This window comes from Hyposmocoma kahamanoa, unplaced genomic scaffold (assembly GCF_003589595.1).
Source record: "Hyposmocoma kahamanoa isolate Upper Pololo Valley unplaced genomic scaffold, ASM358959v1 180, whole genome shotgun sequence".
Taxonomy (NCBI): Eukaryota; Metazoa; Arthropoda; class Insecta; order Lepidoptera; family Cosmopterigidae; genus Hyposmocoma; species Hyposmocoma kahamanoa.
The window spans coordinates 3,237,156-3,263,934 of record NW_020653711.1 but is presented as its reverse complement, the minus strand read 5'-3'; the positions used below and the strand labels follow the sequence as shown (position 1 = coordinate 3,263,934).

Here is a 26,779-nt window from a genome sequence, read left to right as displayed (position 1 = left end):
GTCTTTCTATCTTATTTTTATGTGTAATCTGTTGATGTTCCAAACAAATAAATAAATAGTTATGTCAATGAGCGAAGCGAATAGCAAGGAACACGGCACGACGGGACAAGACATATCGTGATTCTAGCTATGACTTCCATGCCTCGAGTATACAACCAGGAATAGAAACGAAATAAGGGCCACACATTCCTGGTAAGTCTTTAGTGATACATAACTTATAAACATCAACTTACGTTTGCGCTGAAATATAGAAGCGCCAACAACTGACCTGTGTGTACGTCTCCGTATATTCCAAAAATATTCTGTATTTATTGTAATAAAGATATCTCCAACAATGGCGTGCTGTTTCATTCGGTGGTGTGGGGAAACACAGCAAAATGATCTAATTATAAAACAAATGGAATCAATTTTCATCGGTTCCATCAATTAAATATGAAATAAGTAATTTTGAAAAATTTTCGTCCATTATAACAAAGCTCAAGTTAACTGGTCGATTTGAAGTGAAACAATTGACGACACCGATTGACGACACCCGTCAATTGTTTGGAATTCGGGCTGGCCAATCGGAGCGCAGTTGTCACAATAATGATATGGCAGAATAGTTTTCAGACAAATTAAATGACATTTCGTCTCTATTTCTGGTTATATGCTCGATGCTTCCATGCATTTGCAATCCCCTTAACAAGATAGTCCATAGTAATAAATATTATAATGGTGACACTCTTAGATATTAATTATTTAATCAAAATCTCGATGAAATTTAGTAACCTATATCCGAGGTTGCGGTTGGTCAGTTTAGTAGCAGTAAAACTCTTTGTGAAAGAGTTAGTCCAAGCAACTACTGCTACTAAGGTTCTGTGTTCCGGTTATGAAAGGTAAGGGTTCTGGTGAAATTACAGGCACATGAGACTTGTTGACTTATGTGTCAGGGCGTAATGGCAGTGCCCCTCGGATCTTTGCGATTTAAACTCTGAGTGATACTGCAACTGTTACGGACAGGTGTGTCGCTTACCGTCAGGATTTGTTACTCCTGTCTCTTAGTATATAAAAAATGTCATAATTTTTTACCAAAAGGTCCCATTTTTTAATCAGATATTGAAAACACTTGACTGCGGTATTGAGAAATAATGTGTTCTTAAGTATTATTAAATTTTCGATACATGTACGTACATAGACTTATCAATCCCTTACATGTATCCGGCCGTGTATGTAAGTGAATTAGTATTTAAATTGCGTCTAAATAACGTGTTTCGAGTAAAATACTTCTTTTCGCGAGATAGGCACGTAACTACGTCACGGTTTATGCCTCTAATGACGTCATTGGGTCGATGTCACCGGTCGATTGAGTACGATTTATCGACGTTTCGTTTTATTGTTTTTGTTACCGTTTTTAAGGACTTTCCATTCGAGGTTTTTATTGAGTTCTAGGGAGAAACTTCTGAAGACGGACAAACAAATGCAGTAAAAATATAGTTATAACAACGATAACGTAAATTACAAGAGAGCATTGTGGTAAGATGTAGTGACCAGGATAGAGAGGGGGATGCTTTAATAATATATATTAGGAAGAGCAATGGTCTCAAAATACTACCTTGCGGTACTCCAAACAGGGTACTTTAGTATCAGAGTTATATTCGATATCCATTCTTGTTTTAATGCTTCGATGCTTGATGCTTCGATGGCTTGGTCTTGTAGAAAGAATGAATGTTGCTAGATTAACGGCTCAAATTTATAAAGCGAATGTGGATGGAGGCGTGGGCAGAGGTAGACCTCGGCGAACATATCTCAATCAGATTGAGGGTATCCTTAAAAAAGCCCGATAAAAGTACCAAGAATATATAAAGCAGGTGGATTTATTGTCTCTGCCTACCCCGGTGGCAGAGAGGCGTTATGATATTTTTTTATGATACGAAGTCATGAGACGAACAAGTCGATCGCCTGGTCTCCCTGAGACATAAGTTGAAAAGTCCCATGTGCCTGTAATTTCACCAGCACTCTTACCCTTCAAAACCGGAACACAGTAATGCCCACAGTACTGCTTGGCGGCAGAAATAGGTGAGGTGACAGACAGTACTTCCTTGGACGAACTCTTTCACAAGGAGCTCTTCTGCTGTTGAATGTATGTAACTTAAATTACGTCTGTACATTAACGATGTACCACACTTACGTATTCACAATATGTATTGTAGGTTGCTATGTAAGTAAAGATAGATAAGATGCAATTACAACATTTCGAAGGTTCTTCTTTGTACGGCTAGCGGTTTAGGGAACTAGCGTCACGGTTGACCAGCGCACGCGCCGAAGGCCGCGTAGCATCTCGGCATTTCCTGCTTATTCCTATTCCGCATTACATTCACTGACTTGCTTCTTAGTTGAAATGTACATCCTCTAAAAAGATTTAGGAGGAAGTCGAAGCAAAATTGTTGAGTAAAAATTGAGCCATATCGTGGCGTCTCATCTATCACACACGCAAGTCGAGTTACTAACGAATCTCATGAAAAATTTAATTAAAGTGAAATGGCGGCCTTTCCGATGTAATGCTGGAGAAGAAGTTTTTTTATGACATCTTGACACCTAGTGACGAGGGAACAAGTCGTGTGTGTGGTGGTAAACGATACGCCTGTCCATAGCAGTTGCAGTATCACTCGGAATTTTATAATCTAATCGCAAAGATCTGAAGAAAAAGACTCCAAAGCTCGTGATAAAAATATACTAATAAGAAAAGCTTATTATGAAATCTATTGCTATTTACATAGATGACACGAACTCATGGTATTAATTGTATGCCATCAACTTATCACATACAAAAAGAAAACATTATTTTCAGACGAATTTGACCTACTAAGGCATAGTGGTTTTTGAGTAGACGCGACGATTTCACGTGTAATTTGATTACCTACGAAATAAAGATATTTGATTTGGTTTGATTCATGAATAAGAGAAAGAAATCGGCCTTTATTATAAATTATTATATATTTATATTGTGTTGTAATTTTCCAAAAATCCACATTTTTTTATAAATTTACAAAACATTTAAAACTACCTACAGCAACATTAGAGGCACAAGAGCAGCTAATGCTATCCGGGTTCTGAATAGTAGGCAATTAATTTGCCACTCTCCGTGGCTCTAATGATAAATCATTGCATGTGATAGATGGCAACATGTGCGCATTGTGGTCGAGTTTATTGTTGACCAGTATTAGTTGACCTTGGAAAACGTTTTTTTTTTTGAGGGGTCTAATAATTTGTTGAAGTAAAACTATAAATAAAATTGATAAAAAAATAATAATAAAAAACAAATTAGCATGAGAAATATGCTGATGCATAGTTTTGACTTATTAATTGAAATAGAAATAAAAATAGAAACCATTTATTGCAACGCCACATTACAAGAAAGAAATATAAAAAAGTAATATGAATAAAAACAAAAAAAAATACAACAAAATAACTCAAAAAGAGCATAGCTAACATTTAAACAACACATTTTACTGTGTAATTTAATACTATACTGATATATGTGCAGCTGTGGCGTATGCAAAAGGATCTCATTCAACTAAAGCTACAGCCGAAAGTAAGCTGTGACGCTGGTTTTTAATGGACCCTAGCGTGTCAGTGATCGACGCGTGCGTCGAGAAATGTAATAAAATATTATGTCTTATGTGTAGGTATATCGTGTTATTACAGTGTGTACTCTTATCCCGATTAAATACTTACATAATCCTTACATAAATACTTTCATAATTTCGTACTAAAAATTATAAACAGTGAGAAAACTTATTTTTTTTATGATAACATGCAACTGGACGAATATACAATAATATAATAAATACATAATATAAACGAACACGAAGATAAATTTTTGCGATAAACGATTGGGATCGTGATTTTTTTTTAAATTGCTATTTGACCGTTTGGGTACGTCTACAGCAGCATTTTGTTGTTCCAATAAATTTCAAGATATTTATCATTTCGAACATTGGTTAAAAGTATTTACAATTGAAAATCGACAATATATCTCAGTCGATGGTGAGTGAAGCAAGCAAAAAGATAATGTCTAAAGTTTCGAACTAATGGTCCAGTAGTACAGAAACAAAACTGACGACTTGACTAATGATGATGACTGCCACGAAGCTTCTGAGGTGGGCAGCTCTGCAGGAAACTGATTACGGACATGTATGATGGGCCATTACGAATTGTTTTTACTATTGTTTATGCGGTCGTTTAGATGATATGTTGATAAGTTTTTGATTAGAAAGGGAACTGAAAAGACGTCTGCAATGTGTTTAGTGTATACATAGGAAGGTCTAGGTAAAGATAAACAATTTCTAAAGGCCGTGGAAAACAAATAATGGTTTAATCGCGTATATTTGCTATTTCAAACAAACTAACGTTTCGAGACCTTTACAGGTCCCATGGTCGGTCAGCCGTGATGATGAGTTGCAATGCCGTTCAGACTTTAAATCGCAAACATCTGAGGGACGCTGCCACAGCACCCTGAGACATACGTTAACAAGCCCCTTGTGCATGTAATTTCACCAGCACCCTTACCCTCTAATACCGAAACATAACAATGTTCACATAACTGCTTGGCGGCAGAAATACGTAAGGTGACAGTACTTCCGTACAGTTTTTCAGTTAGTAAAACATAGTGATATTCAGTAAATTTAGTATTACAAGAAAAGGCCATATACGTTTAGGTTTTTTTTATGATTCTAAGTGGCGGGACAATGATGTCGTGCGCCTGATGGTAAGCGACACGCCTGTCCTTATATATGGCGGCTGCAGTGCCACTGCGCCGGTCATTTTGACACATAAAGTTGACTAGTGCTCGAAATTTCACCAGTACCCTTCTAAACAGGAACGCAGTAATGCTCACAATACTGCTTGGCGGCAGAAATAAGTAAGGTGGCAGTACTTTCCTGGACGAACTCTTTTACAAGGAGCTCTATTGTTACTAAAAAAAATTCATTCAAATTTTAAAAAGATTCATTTGGCTAAATTGTACTTTACATTTCTTTATTAGAAAAAAGTAATGTTTCCAAATTAATACATAAACATTTGTCAAACAGAACCGTATCATAACATAACTCTTTTACCAAAGCTTACCTTCAGAACTACAAAAATGAACACTTAAATCCAAAAAAACAAATGCACTCAGTCATTATTTTTTATACCAACCTTCAATACAGAAGTAATGAATCAAACTTCAATTATAAATCATCAATGTTTTGATATTAAGATGTTACTCCTCGAAACCTCTTTCGACTCGGACGTTTGAAAATATGAGTACAAGACCATTACGGTAGCCTCGAGCGAATCGTCAGATAGATATCCATTTTAACAGCCTGCTGGAATTTTTATATGAAATAAACTTTTTTCGGCTACTGTACAGGCAAATAACGACTCTATTGCTTAAATTCTAAACATTTATAGTATCCCTAATACTGGCTACCTATCGTATAAATACAAATTTAGGCAAATTTTGCAAGACAGCTTGAAGTATCACTTTGTACGTTGAGCGGAAGGTCATGTCGATCTCGTTTTATCAATCGGTTGCATTCATATAAATGAAAGGTTTATTTTATTTTATAGTAACTGATGTCATGCTCTTGACCTCCATCTAGCCCTGAAGCAAAGATCGATCTACGATGGAACGAGCTCGCCCAGAAGGTAGTTACTATTCAGTCGCACCTGATATTCGAGTTGTACGTACCTACTCGGAAACACAGTCGCAGGCATGGAATTTATGCCCATTTCTGGGCATAAAAGATGACGAAAAGCGCTTAGTACTGAAGGGAATATCGACCAAATATGGACGTTAGATATGCGACGCGAGAGTGGTGAATATTCACTTTCAAAAGCTAACTGAGATCGCAGTTGAACTGCCTCTGTGGCCGAACGGTTACCATGCAGGATTGCCACGCAGAGATACCGGGTTTGAGTCCCGTGCCGGGAGAAATATTTGTGTGGCCTCACATTTATTTATTTCGTAAGTTTGGGTGTAATTTGTGGTTGTCTATGTGTGTCCATGGCACCCGCGATACAGTGTTTCCTTAGTGCGGGACTATGAGTGCGTGCACTTTATTATATTATTATTAGTCGCTAAGTGACAGCAAAAAAGTTCGATACGACAGTTACCGAGAAAGGAGATGGTATATTTATTGTTTTACACGTAAAATTTCATCTAAATGACATTTTCCTATAAGCGAACAACCTACAAGTTTAATCATCTTTTTGAAAAGGACTCTCAAATTTGAAAGTATTCGAACTAACCTGACCGATAGCAAGACCGGTCGGTATAAGTGGTCAGTTATTGTCTGATGACAGCTGTTATTTTACTAAAACGTTCAATTTACGATATGATGCAGTCAAATTCGATCGTCAGTTGCTCAACTAAACCGGGAAGTATTTCGGAAATTGTTTTTATGCTAAGTAATGTAGCATGTGTGTTTAATACAAGTAGCGGTAAAAAAGAACTTTCTAGTTATTTTTTAAGCATTATATTTTACGCTTTTTTGCGCATCGTACTAAAACAGCAATGTAATACACAGCCATCAGCCATCGCTTCTCATTATTTTTCTTTTTTTATGGTACCAAGTGATAGGACGAGTAAGTTGTGCGCCTGGTGGTAAGCGACACGCCTGTACATAGCAGTTGCAGAGCCACTCAGAGCTTTAAATAGCAAAGATCTGAAAGACGCTGCCACTGAGCCAGTCACCCTGAGACAAGTTGACAAGTCCCATGTGGCTGTAGTTTCACCAGCACCCCTTACCCTTCAAAACCAGAACTCATTACTGCTTGCCATCAGTACTTCCCTGGACGAGTTCTTTCACAAGGAGCTTCTACTGTTACTAATAAAATTTAAGAATTCGAGTCATTTTCTACATGTTTTCATTTGATTCAGCAACACGTGTGAAAATAGAGGATGCAATAAAATAATTGAACACAACATTAGTGTTCGTGTACGTTTTTGTATCGCGCAACAGGTAAAATTTATAAGACAAGCAAACTTGACTGATGGCCGGCCTAGGGCGATCGAACATTAAGCTTCGCCCTACGCAATATTAATGTTACATTCTCACCCGTGGCAATAAAATAAATGATGTCATTTTTTGTCCGCGCGGGGGCCCTTTTGTCCCACAGGGCGCGCCGCGTCGGCATCTTTAGCTCCCTTTGTGTGCTGCATTGTCCGCACCCGCACAGTGTGCCCGCGGGACGTCTCTTAGACAAAACATTTTTGGCGCCGCTCTCCAGTATTTTTTTTCAAAAACTTCGATTCGCAATATTAATAACATAAGGCCTTTTTGTCATAATTAATAATTTATTACTTTCGAGTAGTGAAAAGGCTTTATACACCTGCGCCAAAGCAAGGTGCTTCTGTCTTCTAGATCATAAATCATTATCTCTATGCTCTATAATAATAGTTTAATGTTAACTGTACCAGTTTGAATTTTCGAGCATAAATTAACTACGTCCTAATAACGATTAAATGCAGAAATTATCACATAAATAGAGGCATAGCGTTGTTACAACAAGTAATTAATGCAGAAACCAAACTATAAATTAAGTAATGTATTTCTAAAGCTATTTGCACAAAGAGAGCTTGAAGAAATGATGACGCGTAAAATTTGAAGTTATAGATTTATAATAAAATAAGAAAGAAGTGTACAGACGTGAATGTCACAGCGCCAATGTCTTTACGACAAAGCAGATCGTTCTCTCCGAATCCGCTAACTTTTTATCACCAAAGATTGGAAATGAAGCCAGTGTCTTTTTTATTAAAAATAAAAATGCACCGGGCAAGTTGATTTCTGGAGCAATCGACCATAACACCGCGGCCGCAAGTCTCCCGCGACATTTCATGGGGCTTTATGCACAGTAAGCGGTGTAAACGGGGTACTTTGATGCAAATCCCGCTACGGACACTATATCCAACATTTTACGAGAGACGGCACAAAACTTGAATGTAAAACGCCTATTTTATTGTTCATATCCCGCGTTGTTTCAATAATAACGATTAATATTACAAATTTATTGTAATGCTGTCCCCGTTTTTAGATAAAGTGCGGATTCGATACAAAAATTGCTGACGATAATCGTTACCGAATACATTTCAAGTGCGATGACACTGGCTGGATGCTTCTTGATTTAAAAAAAATAATGGCTGTCCGTTCGACATTCGAAATGATGTCGGTTTCGGAATTTAGAAATTCATAAACGATAATTTTTATGGCTGCGTTCTTAATATGAATATTCGAAAGAGTACTTGGATGGATGTCGTGGGATTTTACTACGACGTTTATTGCATTACCTTTTCTCTTAAAGACTAGACTTCGCATGGACCTTTAGTACAAAAAGTCTTTAAAACTATAATATGTTCTTGTTACTACAAAATAATATGTTGGACATTTTTATACTATGATGAAATGTTGAAGATAGTATCGAAATGTAATTTGAAAGGTAGATATAGATCTTTTTACTGAAAAAACAGAATAAACTTAAGCCCGTACAGTAATTAAAATATAAAAAAAGATTTGAGGTTAGAACAAAAACTTAATTAAATCATTATTTGGGGAATTATTTCTTTGCAAAGGTTTATAAGTAATTTAAATTGTTTTCAAATAAAACCAATCTGACAGACGCACTTCCAGACGATTGGAATTGGAACAATACTTTAAAATTCGAACTCGAACTACGAAATTACTTTGAAAAACTTAAAGCTTTTGTTTCTGAAATTCGAAATTGGGAATGAGTTTGAAATTGGAACTCATCTTCATTAAAGGCAAAGTCTAAAGAGGCGGTCACACGGACGCAAGTCTCAATCGCGTCGTAACTTGCAAGTTATATTATTGTGGGCTCAAAGCGGCCGAAGCCGTTAAAGTTTGAGGTACGGCCATACAACCGACTGTATGAGACTTCATATGGCCCGTGTATGGCTTTGTATAGACATGTGGCTTAAAAGAATGATGTTTAGTACATTATAATGGAGATTGAGATGGACTTTTACTGTGAGAAATCGAATATCATACGAATTTTCATACGAATGTGAAATTTGGAAAGTGCGAGTTCAATTCTTTAAGTTCTTGCAATTACTGGCAACATTAAAAGTTAAAATAAACATTTTTATAACGAAATTTTTTACACTTACAAGAATTGTATGATTGAATTATAAAGAGCATGATGACAAAGCTAGGTATTCAAAAAAAGACTTTATTGGTACACTTAAACTCAATCAAATCATCTTTATTTCATGGGTAACAACAGAAATCGTCATATTAATTTAACTCTACTGCTCATTCGTAAGGCAGATTCTCCTGAGAAGAATGAGCAAGAAACTCTAAGGTTTGCTCTTTGTACATTTGAATACATTTATCATTTACAATATTTGTTTCAAACGTGTTAAACTACCATCGATTTTTGTCATCCAAGTACGCAGAAGCTGTATAATAACATTTACAATAAAGTTTTTGTTTCAGTTTTAAACCTCGTGAATGGCAAATTTTGAATACCACCCGGAGTCTTATTATAGAAACCCCTTGAATGAACTTGTGACTTTATCATGACGACTGTCAAGAACAGTTAATTTATTTTTATTCCTTGTATTAATGTTGTCTGTGACTATTTTTTATAAAAAAATACTATTCTTCTTAACATAAATGACATTTTCATAATATACATAATAAGTTTAATAAGTTTTAAATTAGGCAGTATGTACTTTAGGTTAATTTTCATTCGCATTAATGAAAACCTCTACAAAACGTCATAATTTTAAACGAAGAACACATTCCGTAACATTTTGTCGGTTCCACTGAGGTGGTTACACACTATGCATTAATCAGGCCGTCCACTGTGACATAATAACTACTGACAAACAGTTTTTATCGCAAGCATCAATCAACCGGCGACATGTGCTTCCGTATGAGAATTACTTTCTTGATACGTTTTTTTTTTTCATTACCAGGTGTGGGACAACCCTAGAACTGAGATTGCATTAAAAATATAAAGTGTGACGGTTTCGAATAAATTATTTATGTAGATATACAAAATATGTCACAATCAGGACATTACGTGACAAAGAAATGGCCAAAAGAAAAGTTCAAAACAAATTCTTTAAGTTCTAGTGTTGATGACAAAAATTTAGTAATTGTATTGTAATTACGGAACAACGTGATAACTGCGCGTTCTAGCATGGACGAAGACGTAGTGAAAAAAATAGAGGATGGGATGTTTAGATAGTTCGGACTATGTTCAGACATGTATAGAGAATGAATTGAATGAAGGAATGGTTTTTGATGAAGCAGATTTATAAGGTGAGAATTCGACAGGAGTCGTCAGAGGGCGGCAGCGGTACCATCAACTTTGGGGCAAATTGCGCAACATGCGCTTTGAACGTCTGCCTCTTTTCCAGTAAAGTCGCAAGTATTTTATAGGGCGATCTTCGCCTCTCTAGTAGCAAAGTATATACTAATTACATATAAAAAATATAGAATAAAATACAATATAGTAATTCCAGGATTTCAGAAGGAGCTAATATTCACTCAATATGTATCATTTCCTTGAGGTTTAGGTTATACTCGACCTATTCTGATCTCTACATTTTATTAACTTAACAAAAATTAATACAGATATTGCAGTCAATTTATTAGAAAAGAGTTTGTACTGAACGTTATCCTTAAATGTCTGCCTGGGGCGACCAATGAATCTTGTCCCAGGTCGTGTAACTTATAAATTAAAATCAACACTTTCAGAAAAAATAATTCACACTATATTGAAGTAAATATATTGAATATATAGAATATGTTACATAATTATATTCATCATCAATCCATTTATACACCACTGCTGGGTCTCCTCTTAGGAAAGGGTTTAGGTTATAGTCCGCCACGGTAGTCCCATAAAGGTTCGGACTTCACACGTTTACTGAGGGTTGTGAATTTTCATCGACTTCGTCTTGGTTTCATAACGACGTTTTCCTTCACCGAAAAGCTCTTGGTAAATTTCAAATTAAATTTCGCACGTGAATTCAGAAAACTCAGAGGTACGAGGCCGGATTCGAATCTACGCTCTCTGCTTGACGTGCGGTAGGTCAACCACGGCCAGTATATGTATACATTATATATATTCAATGAAAGTTGAGATAAATAAACAATTTTATTATTTTTATAACATAAAACCCTGGATCGCAATATTAAGATTTTTTAGAATTACTACAACAAACTACTTTTTTATAAAGAAAGAACATCTTCTTAACATTAACCAAACAATCAATAAAAAATCTATATAGAAATAGATTGTAGTTGTGAAAATTTAATTTTAATTTTAATTAATTTTATATTAGTAGCAATAAATGTTATTATAATTTGTTAATTTTAGACCTGTAGACTTTAAAATTTTTTATCCGGAATTTTAATTTAATTTTAATTTTTTTAAGTATATTTCCTTGATTTTATTTTATTCCGAGTTTGTGAAAAATCAATTTAAATTGAATTTTATAAATTGGTTTCATTTAATGTGTAATTATATGCTACGGGTCGCTGTTACTCGAAGTATGTAATTTATTTACTATTAACTGCCTCTGTGGCCGAACGGTTACCATGCCTTATGACCTTATGGCCTACATGTATTTCTCTCGTGTGTTTGAGTGTAATTTGTGGTCGTCTATGTGTGTGTCCATGGCACCCGCGACCCAGGGTTTCCCTAGTGCGGGCCTATGTTGAGTCATTTATTTTAATTTGATTAAAAATAAACCGACAGAAACTGGACATTGACTGGCTTCGATGACGTCTTCAAAACGTCGAACACTCAAATAAGACTATTATTAATTAAATTTTATTGAAAGTGAAATTACTCCACTAGTTTGTTATAATTATTAATACAAAGATCGAACACTCAGAAAAAATTCCTTCGATCCGGTCGGATTCGAACCGACGTCTTCTTGCATACCGTGACAGACGCTATACCAACTAAGCCACGGAACGAACCAACGGACCTCACGAATTTTTCTATGCGCTTGCGTCGTGTCTTTGTACTTGGTCTTTCAACGACTTTTTAGTCGTAGCGCCATCTATGAGAAATCTATTACAGATTTATCACCCAGTTAGTATCTTTACAGCTACCAGTCCTGGCGAGAGATGTCGCTATTCACTGTATTAATTAAATTTTATTGAATTGATATTCAATTATTTTTTGTGAAATTACTCCACTAGTTTGTTATAATTATTAATACAAAGACCGAACACTCAGAAAAAACACTCAGAAAAAATTCCTTCGATCCGTGTTTCGTTCCGTGGCTTAGTTGGTATAGCGTCTGGCACGGTATGCAAGAAGACGTCGGTTCGAATCCGACCGGATCGAGGGAATTTTTTCTGAGTGTTTTTTCTGAGTGTTCAATTTTTGTATTAATAAGTAAGACTATTATTATTATTTTATCAAACAAATGTTTTTTACAAATACAACGAATTAGTTTTTGAAAAGAGAAACATAAAAAACTAAACACTGGCTATAGAACGCCCTAAGCGATTCTATTGTTTTTGTAAAAGTGATTTCAACTAAAATATAAAGGTCCTTTCCGACTAGTAACGTCACAGATAAGTTTAGAAAATGATTAATGTTCAAAAAGAACGCATTAAATTTAATAAATGCTAATTTCCATTCATGCGGCCTAGACTTTGAATAAACATGGCAATTTGTAACTTATAACCAGTACGATGACATTCTGCTATGAGGTAAATAATTGTAAATAATTAATTTATTCCACAATTAACCCTTGCAACATAAATTTTTATTAGAGTGAAGATAGGAAATACAAGCGTGATGGCAGTTGGCGATAAAGAAAGTTAATATATTCATGATTTTTTCTCTTTACTTTGATATTATTATAACTTACAAATGGTACACGTTACAAAAAGCTTTATTGGCAGTCGTTTTCATAGTCACAATTCATTTGAGGGGCAATGAATACGCTTTTATAATAAGATTGCGGTTGATATTTCAAATTTGCCATTTACGAGGTTTAAAACTAAATTGAAACAAAAACTTTATACCGAAGGTTATTTACAGCTTCTGCGTACTTGGAAGACAAAAATCCGCAGTAGTGACCCGCATAGCTCTTACAGGTATTCTCGATCTAAGATGTTTGAAATAAATATTGTAAATGATAAATGTATTGAAATAATAAATAATAACGCACACACTCAACATAGCCCCGCACTAGGGAAACCCTGTGTCGCAGGTGCCATGGACACACACATAGACGACCACAAATTACATCCAAACTCACGAGAGAAATAAATGTAAGCCATACAAACATTTCTCCCGGCCCGGGAATCGAACCTGGGACCTCTGCGTGGCAGTCCGGCATGGTAACCGTTCGGCCACGGAGGCAGTTAAGGTATATTTACAAAAAGCAACCCCTAGAGTTCCTTGCTCATCTTCTCAGGAGAATCTGCCTTACAAATGAGCACTAGAGTTTAATCAATTTGACAATTTCAAGTGTAATTAGCCTATGAAACCAAGATGATTTGATTAAAGCGGAATACTTAATCTCAAGCAATCTATAAGTTCACCTAACAAAAGATCCTAAAATTGTGGAGCTATAAAGCCTTTTAATATCCGTGTTGTGCACGAAAGGATCTTCCCCGCAATGACTACCGAATCGTATTCCTATTATACCTGGTGCATTCTGGGCCATAATCGGCCAGTACCTTACGCCAATAGGCAAATCATTTCGCCATCATGGCAAACATATCCCATGCACACTTCAGCATGGCGGCTATTTGTGGCGTGATCAGCGTGGCCAAATTCTGGGCCGCGATAATATAGTGTACCTATGTCGTACACGGTTCCATATACGTGTTTCGATTATTTTACAACAAATTTAAAAATTCGTGAGGTCCGCGGTTCGTTCCGTGGCTTAGTTGGTATAGCGTCTGGCACGGTACGTTAGAAGACGTCCATTCGAATCTGGCCGGATCGAAGGAACTTTTTCTGAGTGTTCGATCTTTGTATTAATAATTATAACCAACTAGTAGAGTAATTTCACAAAAATAAGAATATCAATTCAATAAAAATTTTAAAAACTAGAATTTCTTTATTGTTTTCTTTACTTCCCGTATATTTATTTATTCCCGTTTAATTTGTTTTATGGTAGTAGGCTGTGAAACGGTAATCTACCTCCCTCTCTACCTTAAGCAGACGGGCGGGACGCAGGAGGTTGCGCAATGACTCTCAGCCCCTGTAAGGTGGTCCGTGAGCGGCAGTCTCAAGGGGAGTCTGTCGTTCATTACTGGTCCGCCTGTTCAACGGCTGACGGGAGGTAACATATCTCCCTGGAAAGTGAGGTGGGGTTCGGCGTCCAGTGGAACCACTCATCGTCGGAGTCGCGGAACAAGCGCGTGATATGGTGAGGAAAGGGAACACCGTCAGGTTTTAGTCGCTAGGAGCCCGGCCTTTAGCCTTTAGCATCCCCAATCGGAGGGCATTTATGAGGATTTCCTGACGTTAAAAAAATAGGATTATACAGTATATAGATCATAGGATAGGATTATATGTAGATCATAGGGACCACCATTGAGGTCTCACAGTTTTGATACGGCAGTTAGTATCTTGATCTTCCTATAATCTTATGTACAGCAGGCGGTTAGTACATGCTGCATACAAACACTATATAATTCAGTAACAGACAGAGCACACCTCCCATAATACTTAACCGTCAACTGCACACCTGGGGGTCTGCTCTCGTTCTCCGTCCGAAACAATTATTGTCAAATAAGTAATACTCGACCAAATCAAACAACAATGTCAAGTATGAAAAGTACAGGGGCCTTACCATGAACTCTTATAATGATTCAGTTTAGGACCTAAAATGAATCGTTGTGAGACAGCGCTACGTGAAATGTATATCACCATCCCGCTTTTTTGTTGCTACGAACCTATACTGAACTGTAATAAGAGGTCATGGTAAGGCCCCTGGGCCAGTTTTTAACTTTGTTCCCTATTTTATTAACACTATTTTGTTATAATTATTAATACAAAGATCGAACACTCTGATCTGAAAAATTCCTTCGATCAGGCTGGATTCGAATCGACCTCTCCTAGCATACCTAGTAGTAGTACGTAGCTTTAAAGGTGACTAACTGGGTGACAAAATACTTAAGATTTCGCATAGATGGCGTTACGGCTAAAAAGTCGTTGAAAAACCAAATACAAAGACACGACAACAAACACATAAAAAAATTCGTGAGGTCCGCTGGTTCGTTCCGTAGGTTAGTTGGTAAAGAGTCTGGCACGGTATGCTAGAAGACGTCGATTCCAATCCGGCCGGATCGAAGGATTTTATTTCTGAGTGTTCGATCTGTGTAATTTCACATAAAAAATAATTGAATATGAATTCAATAAAAATTTACTGTAACTAAAATTGTCCTAAGCTTTTTTTTTGTTTGTGTAGGTTTTATTAAAATAATTATCGTTATTTTTATGACTGCGTGGTATTAAATGACATTCATCACGAACGATGTAGTGTGTGGACGTCCTAACACTAGGAACTGTCATCGATTTTGGTGCGCAGTGAAAAATGATCGTTTGACGTTTTGATTAATTGACGATAAATTGCAAACTTATTGTAAAAAGTAGATATGTAAGTATGAAAACAGACTTGATTTCTTCAGGCACTTGAATGTGAATAAAAGTAGATGGAGGAAGAAATAAATGAAGAGAAAATTATCTATTGACTTCGTTCGACATAAATTATTCTCTTTATGTCAATAATTAAGTAAAAGATTGAAAAGCATATTGTTCTTGATGATTTTATCGAATAAGTTATTATTTTTCAAATCTGTAGGGCTAACACGATATGGTGCAACTTGCGCGAAATCATTGTGCGGACCAGCAGTATCTCGCGCTTTTTATAACTCCCGCGTTAGTCGCTCCCTATCATACTAGCCCTACTGGTCTCTTCAAGAACTGTAGGTATCACATAAAAATAAACTCGCACCCTTGGTGTAATACAGCTACATCTGCAAAATGCCAATTTTCCGGAGAGAACTTTAAAGATTTTACGAACGAAATCAGTCCTTCCCACCAGTCCCAGTATTATTAATATAACTTTTATGGAATAAAAGCGCCGTTTAGCCAACTTCAAAAAAAGGAAGATGTTCTCAATTTGACTGTATGCTTTTTTGTATGTATGTGATTCTCTTTAGTGGTCCCATTTAAATTTGAAGAAAATGTTCCATATCTAAGGGTGGCCAAGTAGGGGATGAATGGCTTTTGAGTCCGGTTTTTTTTAGTACAAACTAAGTTAAATGTGATGGCAAATATCAATAAGACGTGACATTGAATCAAATAATCTTTAATATAAATTCCATGTTTGGAACTCAACTTTTCTTTTTAACAAAAATGAAATACAATGATAAAAATAAAACTAAATATAAAATAATAAAAGTGCGCATTTCCTCCATCTGACCTGATGGAAAAAAACGACGGAGCATGCACACCTAAATAATGTCTATTCACTGTCGCCTTGAAAAACTATCCACAATTAAGTGACACTTAACATTGCATAATTCGTGTTACTTAATATGAAAATTACAAAATTACTACCTAGTCTTATAAACGACATTATAAATTATCTTAACTGATGGACAAATTGCATATCGTTACGTGCTTACCATAAATGCAAATATTTGTAATACAACTTTTTTTGTAACATCTCTAGTTGACATTTGTGACGGTACGTTTTCTTTATCTAACAAAATATTCAAGAGAAATATTCAACTTGGCGTAGCTTAGCATTAGAACCTTGAGCAGAATTCAACACAACTATTTCTAAAGTCTTATAAATAATCGCATCCTTTCAAATCAACTCGCCGACAAATTGTTAAAGTAATCAAAGAAAATGTGTCAAATCCCTAGTATCTAATTCAAATATTTAGCTGTCTAAAAAGACCCGGCATCTCGTCGTCTTAGAGTAAAAACCTCGCATACGCGTTTTCACACAGTTCGTTTTTACTGATTTTCGTAATAAAAAAACTTTAAACTTCTTGCTCAATATTATTAAAGTAATATAGTATCTGAAAGGGGTATAATTTAACTAATTAAAAGCTATCGAGTTTTTAGGTTGTCGCGATTGTTACATTCCTATAATTAAAAGCTAATTATGAACATTATGGCGTTTACTACATTTTACACCATATTTTTATCTTCGTCCTGAAAAGTTACATGGAAATCACATACTAGATATTCACTCTAAGACGACGATATATACTTGCTGTCGACATACACATTTTGTCTTTTTATACAGAAAAATATTTTAACGTTTTTATTTTTTTTAATTTACATTTTCATTAATTTTTTTAATTTTTATTTTTTCTATATCCTAAGTCTCATTCTATTTGTCGTGTCGATGCCACTTTTATTGTAAAATTACATTGTATTTTTATAATAATATTAACGTGTCAGGCAACACCAATTGCCTGGTCTCAAAGTAGGGAATTTCCTGTACTATGAGTACTATAGCAACGCATTCGCTCCTGGGCACTGTTCAGACCAGTACTAATTTAGAAAAGTTCGTTTCCCAAATTGGTTCTACCGGGAATCGAACCAGTTACCTCCTTATTCAAAGCCCACAGTGCAAATCGTTGGACCAACGAAGTCATCAAATTTGAATAATGTGTTGCCAACTGAATTGCGTTAATTTGGACATATATATATTATACATAAATATATATATATATATATATATGTGTGTGTATATATATATATAATAGAGGATCACTATAGCAAGTGCTGCATGGACTATGTTGAATAATGACTGAGGAATAAAAGCATCACAAATCACTTTGTTACAAGCCACATTTATTTTAATTACTATTTAATTTTCATATTTTTCTTTTTTTTATTACTTTTTGCCTATGTTTACAACATAGGGTGGTTAAGGGTGCAATCCTGAAATATAGATACTATTATTTTTTTACTAAGCACGAAACTGTGTTGTGATGGTTTCATGGACCGATATCAGTGGTGGAGACAAAATAAAAAAAAACAAATAATAATAATTTTTCTGTGTCATGCATATATTAGTTACAAAGTAACAAAAATGTACATTTACATAATTAATAGCTAATAACATTGACAACCCTAGTCTGAGAAGTAGCTAATTGTGAGCTAAATTACAACAACCGTCAACAATAAAATATGAGCCCATAAGGGCAGATGACAGGGCCGTCACATGAGAAATTACAATATATGACATTGCCAAGACACAAAGTTATCCATGCAGGTGGAAAAATTCTATAGGTCGCTGCTAAATAATTTCAAATAGAACATGTTATATGTTACAATCTTCATTAATTCACTACAGGATGACCTCTTCAAAAAGAGTTTCTTTAACCAGGAAGACGCTGCTACCAACCTAGACTTATCTCTTTGCTGACAGAGGTACTGATTAACCAGCTATTAATTTAATGAATTATGAATTATGAATTATGATTTATGAATTATTTAAAAAAACTCACAAAGTGCCGCCTAAACAAACTTGTATGCAATTGATAGAATCTTAAAACAGTCAACTGCAAACACTTGGTGGAAACATGTATATGAACTTATTAAAATATCATCTGTTTTTTTTTTCTCGTTTCGTGGTCGGCTGACAGCGGAATGACACTTCGTTTACGTTTGATATTTTTGTGTGACTACTCCGTACAGTTTGATGAACTGGTGATGAGTTGTTCTTAAATTAACTCTGTTTGGGAATAGACAATAGTTTCGGAAAGAAACTTTTCTCAAACCTATTCGGAAGTGTTCGCTTTACTTTTGAATAAAGAACACGCGTACAGGCTGATTTTTACAATACTACGAAATTAAAAATAAATTATCCGGTCTAGTTTTAAATATTGTATCGTTACATACAACGTTGCTTAAGCTGGACCTTGCGATCTATTACTATTAGTGTGGCGTGTGATTTTTTAGGCCTTTTAAATTTTAGCTATAAGCTGGTGGTTTTCAGGACTCTGAGAAAATTTACTAAAAAAATTTTTATACCATTATACTTAGTTGCTGAGGGAATCGAAAATTGAAGACTTCGGTGACGGAACGGTAGTCACTGTGGAGGCTAGATAAAGAAGGTCTTGAGTTCGACTCTCGGCAGGTACCTACTCCTGTTGCAAATACTAATTTGGGAAACGAACTTTTGGAAATTGGTCCTGGTCTTGGTATTCTGGGTAGTGCCCCGTTTTATTTCCGATTGCTTTACCATAAAAAGAAATATACACCTAACACAACATCTAAAATCACTTCAGCCTTCACCATTCAATTCCTATAACCAGTGCGAAGAGGTCAATTCGTAGATAAATTTAAAATGTCATAGTGCCTAATAAATATGAACAAAAATCGATTGTCGACAAAGGAAACCGGTATACGGCGAGTTCAAACGAACAAGAACCGGTGTTAACTAGTTAGATACGGATTCATAACAACAACAAAAAAAAAACAAATTTACAGCTATGCAGCCACATGTGCTGTGAAAAATTCTTACAAACATTTGACACGCGCGATTGGCGAGACTTGAACGATGGTGACAAAAAAAGAAGAAAAAAATATTGTTTATGAACCCACTTAAAATACTTGACATTGTTTTTGAAAACATATTGCCGCTTGAAGTGGTTCGGTGGTTTTGAACGAGGGTGTGTTTATTTTAACGGCCTATTCGTTTCAACCTCTACTAGTGCGAGTGTTAATAATAACGCTTATAGTGTCGGGCTAACCAAATGGGAAATGCTTCGCATACCTGTGTCGAACATGTAACATGATTTTAATAAAGGTTATTATTTAATAAACTGGCCAAACGTTGAAGAAAGAAACCAATGAAAAATGCTTCATTAAAGAACTAAAAAAGCTGTTAATACAATAAAAAAATATTACACCCTGCAAGAATATTTAAACAGTGAGGCGTACGAAAGGAGCCTTATCGGCGTACTATTCACGTCCTCAGTAAATACGTCTGATGCACCCTGGGTAACAATCGGCGAGTCAGTAACGCCGATTGGCAAACGCTTTCATCACGATGGCAAACATGTCCCACACATCAGCATGCCGACTACTATTAGTGACGCGGGCAGTGGCCAAATCTTCTGGACCACTATAATAGTAACAATAATATAGTATATGAAGAAGAAAAATATTTCAACGATACATTGACCTATTACTACCAAAAGTACAGTTAACATAAATATACCTATAAATAAAATTGATGAATGAACACAAAAAATAAATTACATTCATTAGATAATATGTTGTTTACATTTCAATAATAATGTTTTAGATTCTGCTTACCAAAACTTTAATTAGGTAACGTATTTGCACGGTAAATACTTATGGAGATTTGTAATTAGCACTGTCACTTGTTACTTAACATAATATACTTATTAATAAAAATTTGCTGTAAATCTTCTAAATAATAAATAAATGAATAATAAAAGTCATACTTTCCTTATTTTCTAAATTAATAACATATAATTAATAAATAATACATGAAATGTTTCGGTCGCCTTTTTGCTTTATCGTAGTCAAATTTTGTTATATAAATACCAGCCTTAGTTCGAAATCGTAGTATTCTGCAATACCGTGTTGATGTTTAAAGGCTGCGATAGATTGACCTGTAGGTCATGTCAAACTCATTATATCAGCAATTTATATTCATATATAAACAGGTAGTCATAACCAGTGGAGAACGTTCGTATCTGAAATCGATAAATTTTTCTATACGCAATTAGTGATGAGAAAGATTACCCGGATAATAAGACGTTAGTTTTTATCGTATGGATGTCATATACTATTGTAGTCCAGAACTCAGCCACGCCAACCGCGTCACTAGTAGCCGACATTAAATCCTCAAGCGTGCAGAATGTGAGATGGGCCATCGTTTGAATCGTAACGCACAAACAATCCAGGCCTTGTACTCTCGTTCTACGTCCGACATACGTCCCGAACAACTACTGTCAAATAAGTAATAAGCGACCAAATCAGAAGACGCAAGACGCGAATGAAGCTTCATACTTGATATTTTCTTTTAATTTCGTCAAGTATTACTTATTTGACAGTAATTGTTTCGGATGTTGGACAGAGAACGAGAGTAGTTCCCCAGATGGTTAGAACCATCCGAAAATCCAAGACATCACTGAGCATAGGTATCTTTTTTTTAATTACGGACACACTTATAGCTCGGCATTAGGGAAACCCTTGTAGAAGTGCTGCTGGTGCTGGAGGCGTAATGTTCTGTTGTAGTAGTAGCCTCCGCAGCCACCGCAGCCTCCATGCATCTTACTTAGTAAGTTTAGTAGTTCAAAAGTTGAATGTCCAGTTTTATAGGCATTTATTCAGGTCTAACAATAATATTATGATCTTTAAAATGTAAACAGTGTAAATATAACTAGTAAAAGGTTCAAAAAGATAAGAAGAGATGTGTTCGCTACCGCGATCGGGCAGGGAGTGTTGATGGAACGACACAAAATCAGAAAGCGAGGCAAAAGAATGGAACAATTCAATTTTGAATTTAAATACGAGTGCGAGAATAAAATAAGAAATTTAAATAAAAAGGTGGGATGACGATGCGAGGAGGTCACACCGTCACACCCTGTATCGCGGGTGCTATGGACATACATACATAAAAACAAGCACAAATTACACCCAAACTCAAGAGAGAAATAAATGTAGGCCATATAAAAATTTCTCCCAGCCTGGGAATCGAACTCGGGACATCTGCGTGGCCGTCTAACGTGATAACCGTTCGTTCGGTCATGGCCAGGCAGTTCAGTACTATTTAAAAAGAACGTACTACGCCAAAGACTGTGACGCTATCTCTATACCTTTAAATAAAATTTGATAAAATCTCATGAAAATGTTCATAACAAGAACAACGGCGTTTGTTAGAGCATTAATAAAATTCAAAACTTTTGATCTTGAGGCAATGGAACATGCCTACAACTATTCCGGTAGGACAGAGATGTATTAAGGAAAATAAAACTGGTCTTAACTTAACTAATTAAAAAGTATTTTAGAAACAAGTGAACTACAATTAAGAGTCGTTACACACACTTTTAGAAGCGATGTAAACGCGATGCAGTAGCGATGTAGTCGCTAATCGTCTACCTTTACACACGCGCGCGCGACTTTAAGCTGCGATGCAAGCGCGCGACTGCATCGATATAAACGCGCGTTTGCATGCTACACTTGGGATTTGCATAGATGCAGTCGCGCGTTTGCATCGATGCAATCGCCTATAAATCGCAAGGATAGCTAAATTTAAAGTTAAATATCGCCGTGTGTAACTACTCTTATTAAGCTTATTATTGATTTTTTAAGCTTATTATTGATTATAAAAGTGTGATCTCTTTTAGTTTTTTAAACAAAGATAATGTTTTCATTGTATTGCAGTCTTTCATTTTTAGTACCTTAATTGATTGTCCAAAGTAACTTCGAGAAATATCTAATATTCATATTTTTGGTTTAGGGCCATTTTTCTCCCAAATACACTAATCACTACCCATCAAGTTTGAAGGCAAAAAAAAACATTTCTTTTTTCTGTCGGAAACCGGAGCCGCAAAAACAGAAACAAAGAGGAAGCGACAAAAACCGTGACGGACCTGACACCCGAACGAACGAATCTAGACATCTGTTTCGGCGCGGAGAATTGGCCATATGTTTGGATTAATTCCTGAAAAGAGCAAAGGATAAGGCTCTGATTTTTGGGCTTTACCCAGCATTATTATCATTTTTAGTAGGTATATTAAAAGCGAGACCGAACACTAAAAAACCCCTTCGATCCGTCAGGACTCAAACTTGAGTCTATTTTTGCCAATCTATCTAATTAAAGGCAACCGCTTTACCAACTGAGAAGCTACAGATCGAATCTAGAGTCCACCAGACAATAGAACAGAAACTAGTTCGAGTTCTGTCACATCGAAGAAATTTTTCTTTGTTTTCTATTTTTGTAATTAATAATTATAACAAATTAGTGAAGCAATTTCACAAAAAAAAAAAATTAAATATCATGGTAGTAAAACATCATAACATTACTTAAAAATCATATAAGTGTAGGTAGTGTAGGGTAGGATCCTACTTAGCCCAGCACGAAACGTGCTGACGATACGAAGTTTAACACGTGTGTTTGGTTTAGACGCGATGGTAATACGTGCTTTACAATGTCCTCATTGGTTTATATAGAGTTTAATACATATTATCTACAACGTGAAACTTAATCTCTGACCATACTATTTTAGGTATACCTTCTTGACTGTCTTGTGTTAGACACGTAAATTGGAAAATGCTCTTTACTTGTTTAGCCACAAGGTCGTATGCTATTTAAAGTTTAACATTTTATTATATACTTCATTTAGTGAGGACCTGTTTTTATACTGCTTAGAATGTTCTGAATTTTTTTTTATATTTATATAATACGGCGTCTCCAGTGGTGAATACCAGGTGAACCCTGATAACTCGCGAACTGCTGAGGTCTTTTGTTTAATACATTTTATTTCATTTATTCTAAGTGTATTATCGGATTTTTTCCTCTTACTGTATTGAAGAATAGTCTTTTACTTGTATTATTATTTCTTTTTACTTATTTTAAATTACCCCGAAACTTCTTAACACGGCAATTTTATTAAACATATTTTTTTTGTTTCAAATAATACGCAATTTATTATCTTAATTAATTTCTAAAAAAGTTCCTTAATTAAATTATATTTAAATATCATCAATAAAGTTGTTCCAGTGTTCTGAACTTAAATATAAATAAAATTCTAAAATTTTTAGTTTTGTAATATTTTTCCAACTCAGGCAGTACATACATAATATTCTCTGATTGGCCTACCCTATTCTTATTTCACAGATCAATAGAAAAATCAATTTGCGATTTTGCGCCAATTTCGTTCTACATTGGAAAAGAAAATATGATTATTCGTCTCAGTCACACTCATAGTACAAATAATGCAACAGTGTGTTAGCTAAAATCAAAAATGGAATTCCAATATTGGCTGCCCTGTTGCAAATTCGCAGAACAAGCAACGTTATAGTAAGTTAATTGGTATATTTGTCACGTTGGCACCACTGTGAAGGCGCAATATTCAATTTAGAAACCGATCATTTTGATAGAGATGGGAATAACAACGATTTGAATCAGTTGAGTTTGCTGAACCTTACTCCTGGGATTTTATCTTAAATTATGATTTAGTTAAGCTTCTGAATTTTTAAATATTCGATATTTGATCTTTAAATTAATCGAATGCATCACAAATCACAGTGCAACTATCTATTGTCATTTAATCACATTATTAATAAACGTTTCAACATCTTCACACGAATGTACGAGATAGTTCACTCTTTGAATAACCTTTCACACATCACTAGCACAGGCCATTTGTAACGGTCCCCGGTTTGAAGGCTGCCTCGTGTGAAGAATAGAGGATTTCCAATCAATTTTATGCTAAAATTATTACCGTTTCATACGACGCATATTTTTTGCCTCCCAACGATTTTCGCAGTCACGCTCACTTCAAAACTGAACAATGAAAATTGGCACTAAAAATAAAAGTTCGCTATTAGGATTGTATAGTTTTAATTGGTTCATCGGCAATTAATCATTTTTAATCTTCTACTGTACAATAAAAACGCACCAAAAATTGTATTTTTACAAAAAAGTAGGATTAAAGTTTCGAATTAGGAACCGATTTAGTGCGATTGCCTATTATTACCACCTAGTTGATTGATTTCATTAAAAATGATGAGACCCCAAACCCAAAATGGAAGGCTAAATTTTATTTGAAAATTGACGAAAAAATATATTGCTCAATTTGAAGTTCTAACGTAGCAATATAATATTGGAGCCACTATTATATCGACTTTATTTAAGTCTTCTTAAATTTTCCCTAATTCTCTAAGTCTGACGAAGTCGCGCCGACTGCATAAAAATGTTTTAAGACTACATTTCATCTGCAGTTACGACGTATTTGCCGTGACACTGATGTGACTCCACCCTAATATGTCGATTGTAATCTGATTATCGAAAAGTGTTAAATATTTTTTGTTAGTTTATATAGACCCACTGCTCGGCACAGGTCTCATCTTGCACAAAGGGCTTGTGCTGTATTTGCCACGCGGGTTCAATGCGGATTGGGAACTTTACACACATCATGAAATTACTTTATAGATATGTGCAGGTTTCCTTATGGTTGTTTCTTTCACCGAAAATCTTGTGGGGCTCCAATTAAACTTCGCACATAAATTCCGAAATAGTCTGTGGTGCAAGCCTGGATTTGAATCCATAGCTCTCTGCCCTTAGAGGCGGTAGGTCAAACTATTAGGCTAATACGGCTTTTTTATAATTATTAGGTCATAATATTGCAGTTTGGATTTATAAAATAGCATTTGTTATATTTTTGTTCCCGTGTCAATGTTAATGAACATATATAGATTATCTTTTTGATTGACCAAAATACTGAAAAAAAAAACTTAATTACTAATTAGAAGCTTCGCTCACAAAAACCCTTCCGGTTCCGGAAGGAGTTCAATCTAAAAATACTTGATGTTAGCTGTTTTGGTGCTTGGATGTGGAATTCTATCCATCTATTTCGTCGTCAATGGTACTCCAAGGCAGTAAAAAATAGACGATGACGGAATTGTAAAGCTAGGGAACAGATTAGCAGGTGTCTGTTGTGCTCCAATAAGCGTTGAAAACCTTTGCGGAACCACAGATCACAGTGGGGGCCATCAAATCGGACTACGAACTTGCCGGGTCACGCTTTCCATTACTTGCTTTTTTGTAAACTTACTCAGTTACAATCCAGAGTCTCTAAGCTATATTACATCTCTCCGGTGTTTGGGTAATACGTTAACTGAAGCCTGATTTTTGAAATTTACAAAACAAAAGATTAGAAAAATAAAGAATAACGTTATCTCGAACTAGCTGGTTCTCGCAACTTGGTATGCGTAGAATAAGTACTTCGAGCAGTGTGAGCAGTTACTGTACTGTACTAATTTTCATACTTTTATTAGTTTTCCATACAAATAGGAACCTCCAGTGAACACTACGCAATCTTAATTCTTGGACCTGTTCTGTTTTTATTTTGGTTTTTTGTCTCTTTATTTTTAATCGAGTTCTTAGAATTTCGCGATTGTTACACATAGGAAATGAAACTATTTTTCCGGATTTAAATCGTGTGTATATTTATTTTTTTAAATAAACCAACGTTTCGGGCCCTTTACAGTAGTTCGATTCACGTAAGTTCAAGCTATCAAAATATCGTTGAAGTTACGTAGTCGTTCGATCGAAGTCCTATCCAAAATGGGTATTCACGTATCACTTGAATCGAAACGTAACGACTAATGAACGACATCTTGGATTGTGAAATTTGACATCTAGTCGTCGAAAGTCTATTATATATAAGTCTATATGAAAGAACTGTCAAGATTTTAGCAGAATACGTATGACTTGTCACTTAGAGTCGATTCAAATTCGATTCATATACCACAATAGACGCTTTAACAACATTTGGATCGAACGACTTTAAAATTGGACTCGTTGACATTCACTGTCACACGTGAATACGAAAAAGCCGTTCAACGACTAAATCGCTACGATATCGTAACGGTTTGATTACATGAATCACCCCACAGGTCCCAAAGTCATGGTTGACTTTGAAAAAATAAAAATACGCGATTTAAATCCGGGAAAATAGTTTCATTTTCTTTTTTTTCACAAAATTCTGGGAGCTTAATATTAGTAAAT

At 35.4% G+C, this 26,779-nt stretch overlaps 1 protein-coding gene across 3 annotated transcripts in view; it reads right to left on the bottom strand.

The window, feature by feature from the left end:
• The window catches only part of LOC113225990 (LIM/homeobox protein Lhx1), a 114,469-nt gene that overhangs the window by 24,196 nt on the left and 63,494 nt on the right, over positions 1 to 26,779 (bottom strand). The gene's annotated exons all lie outside the window — the stretch shown is intronic.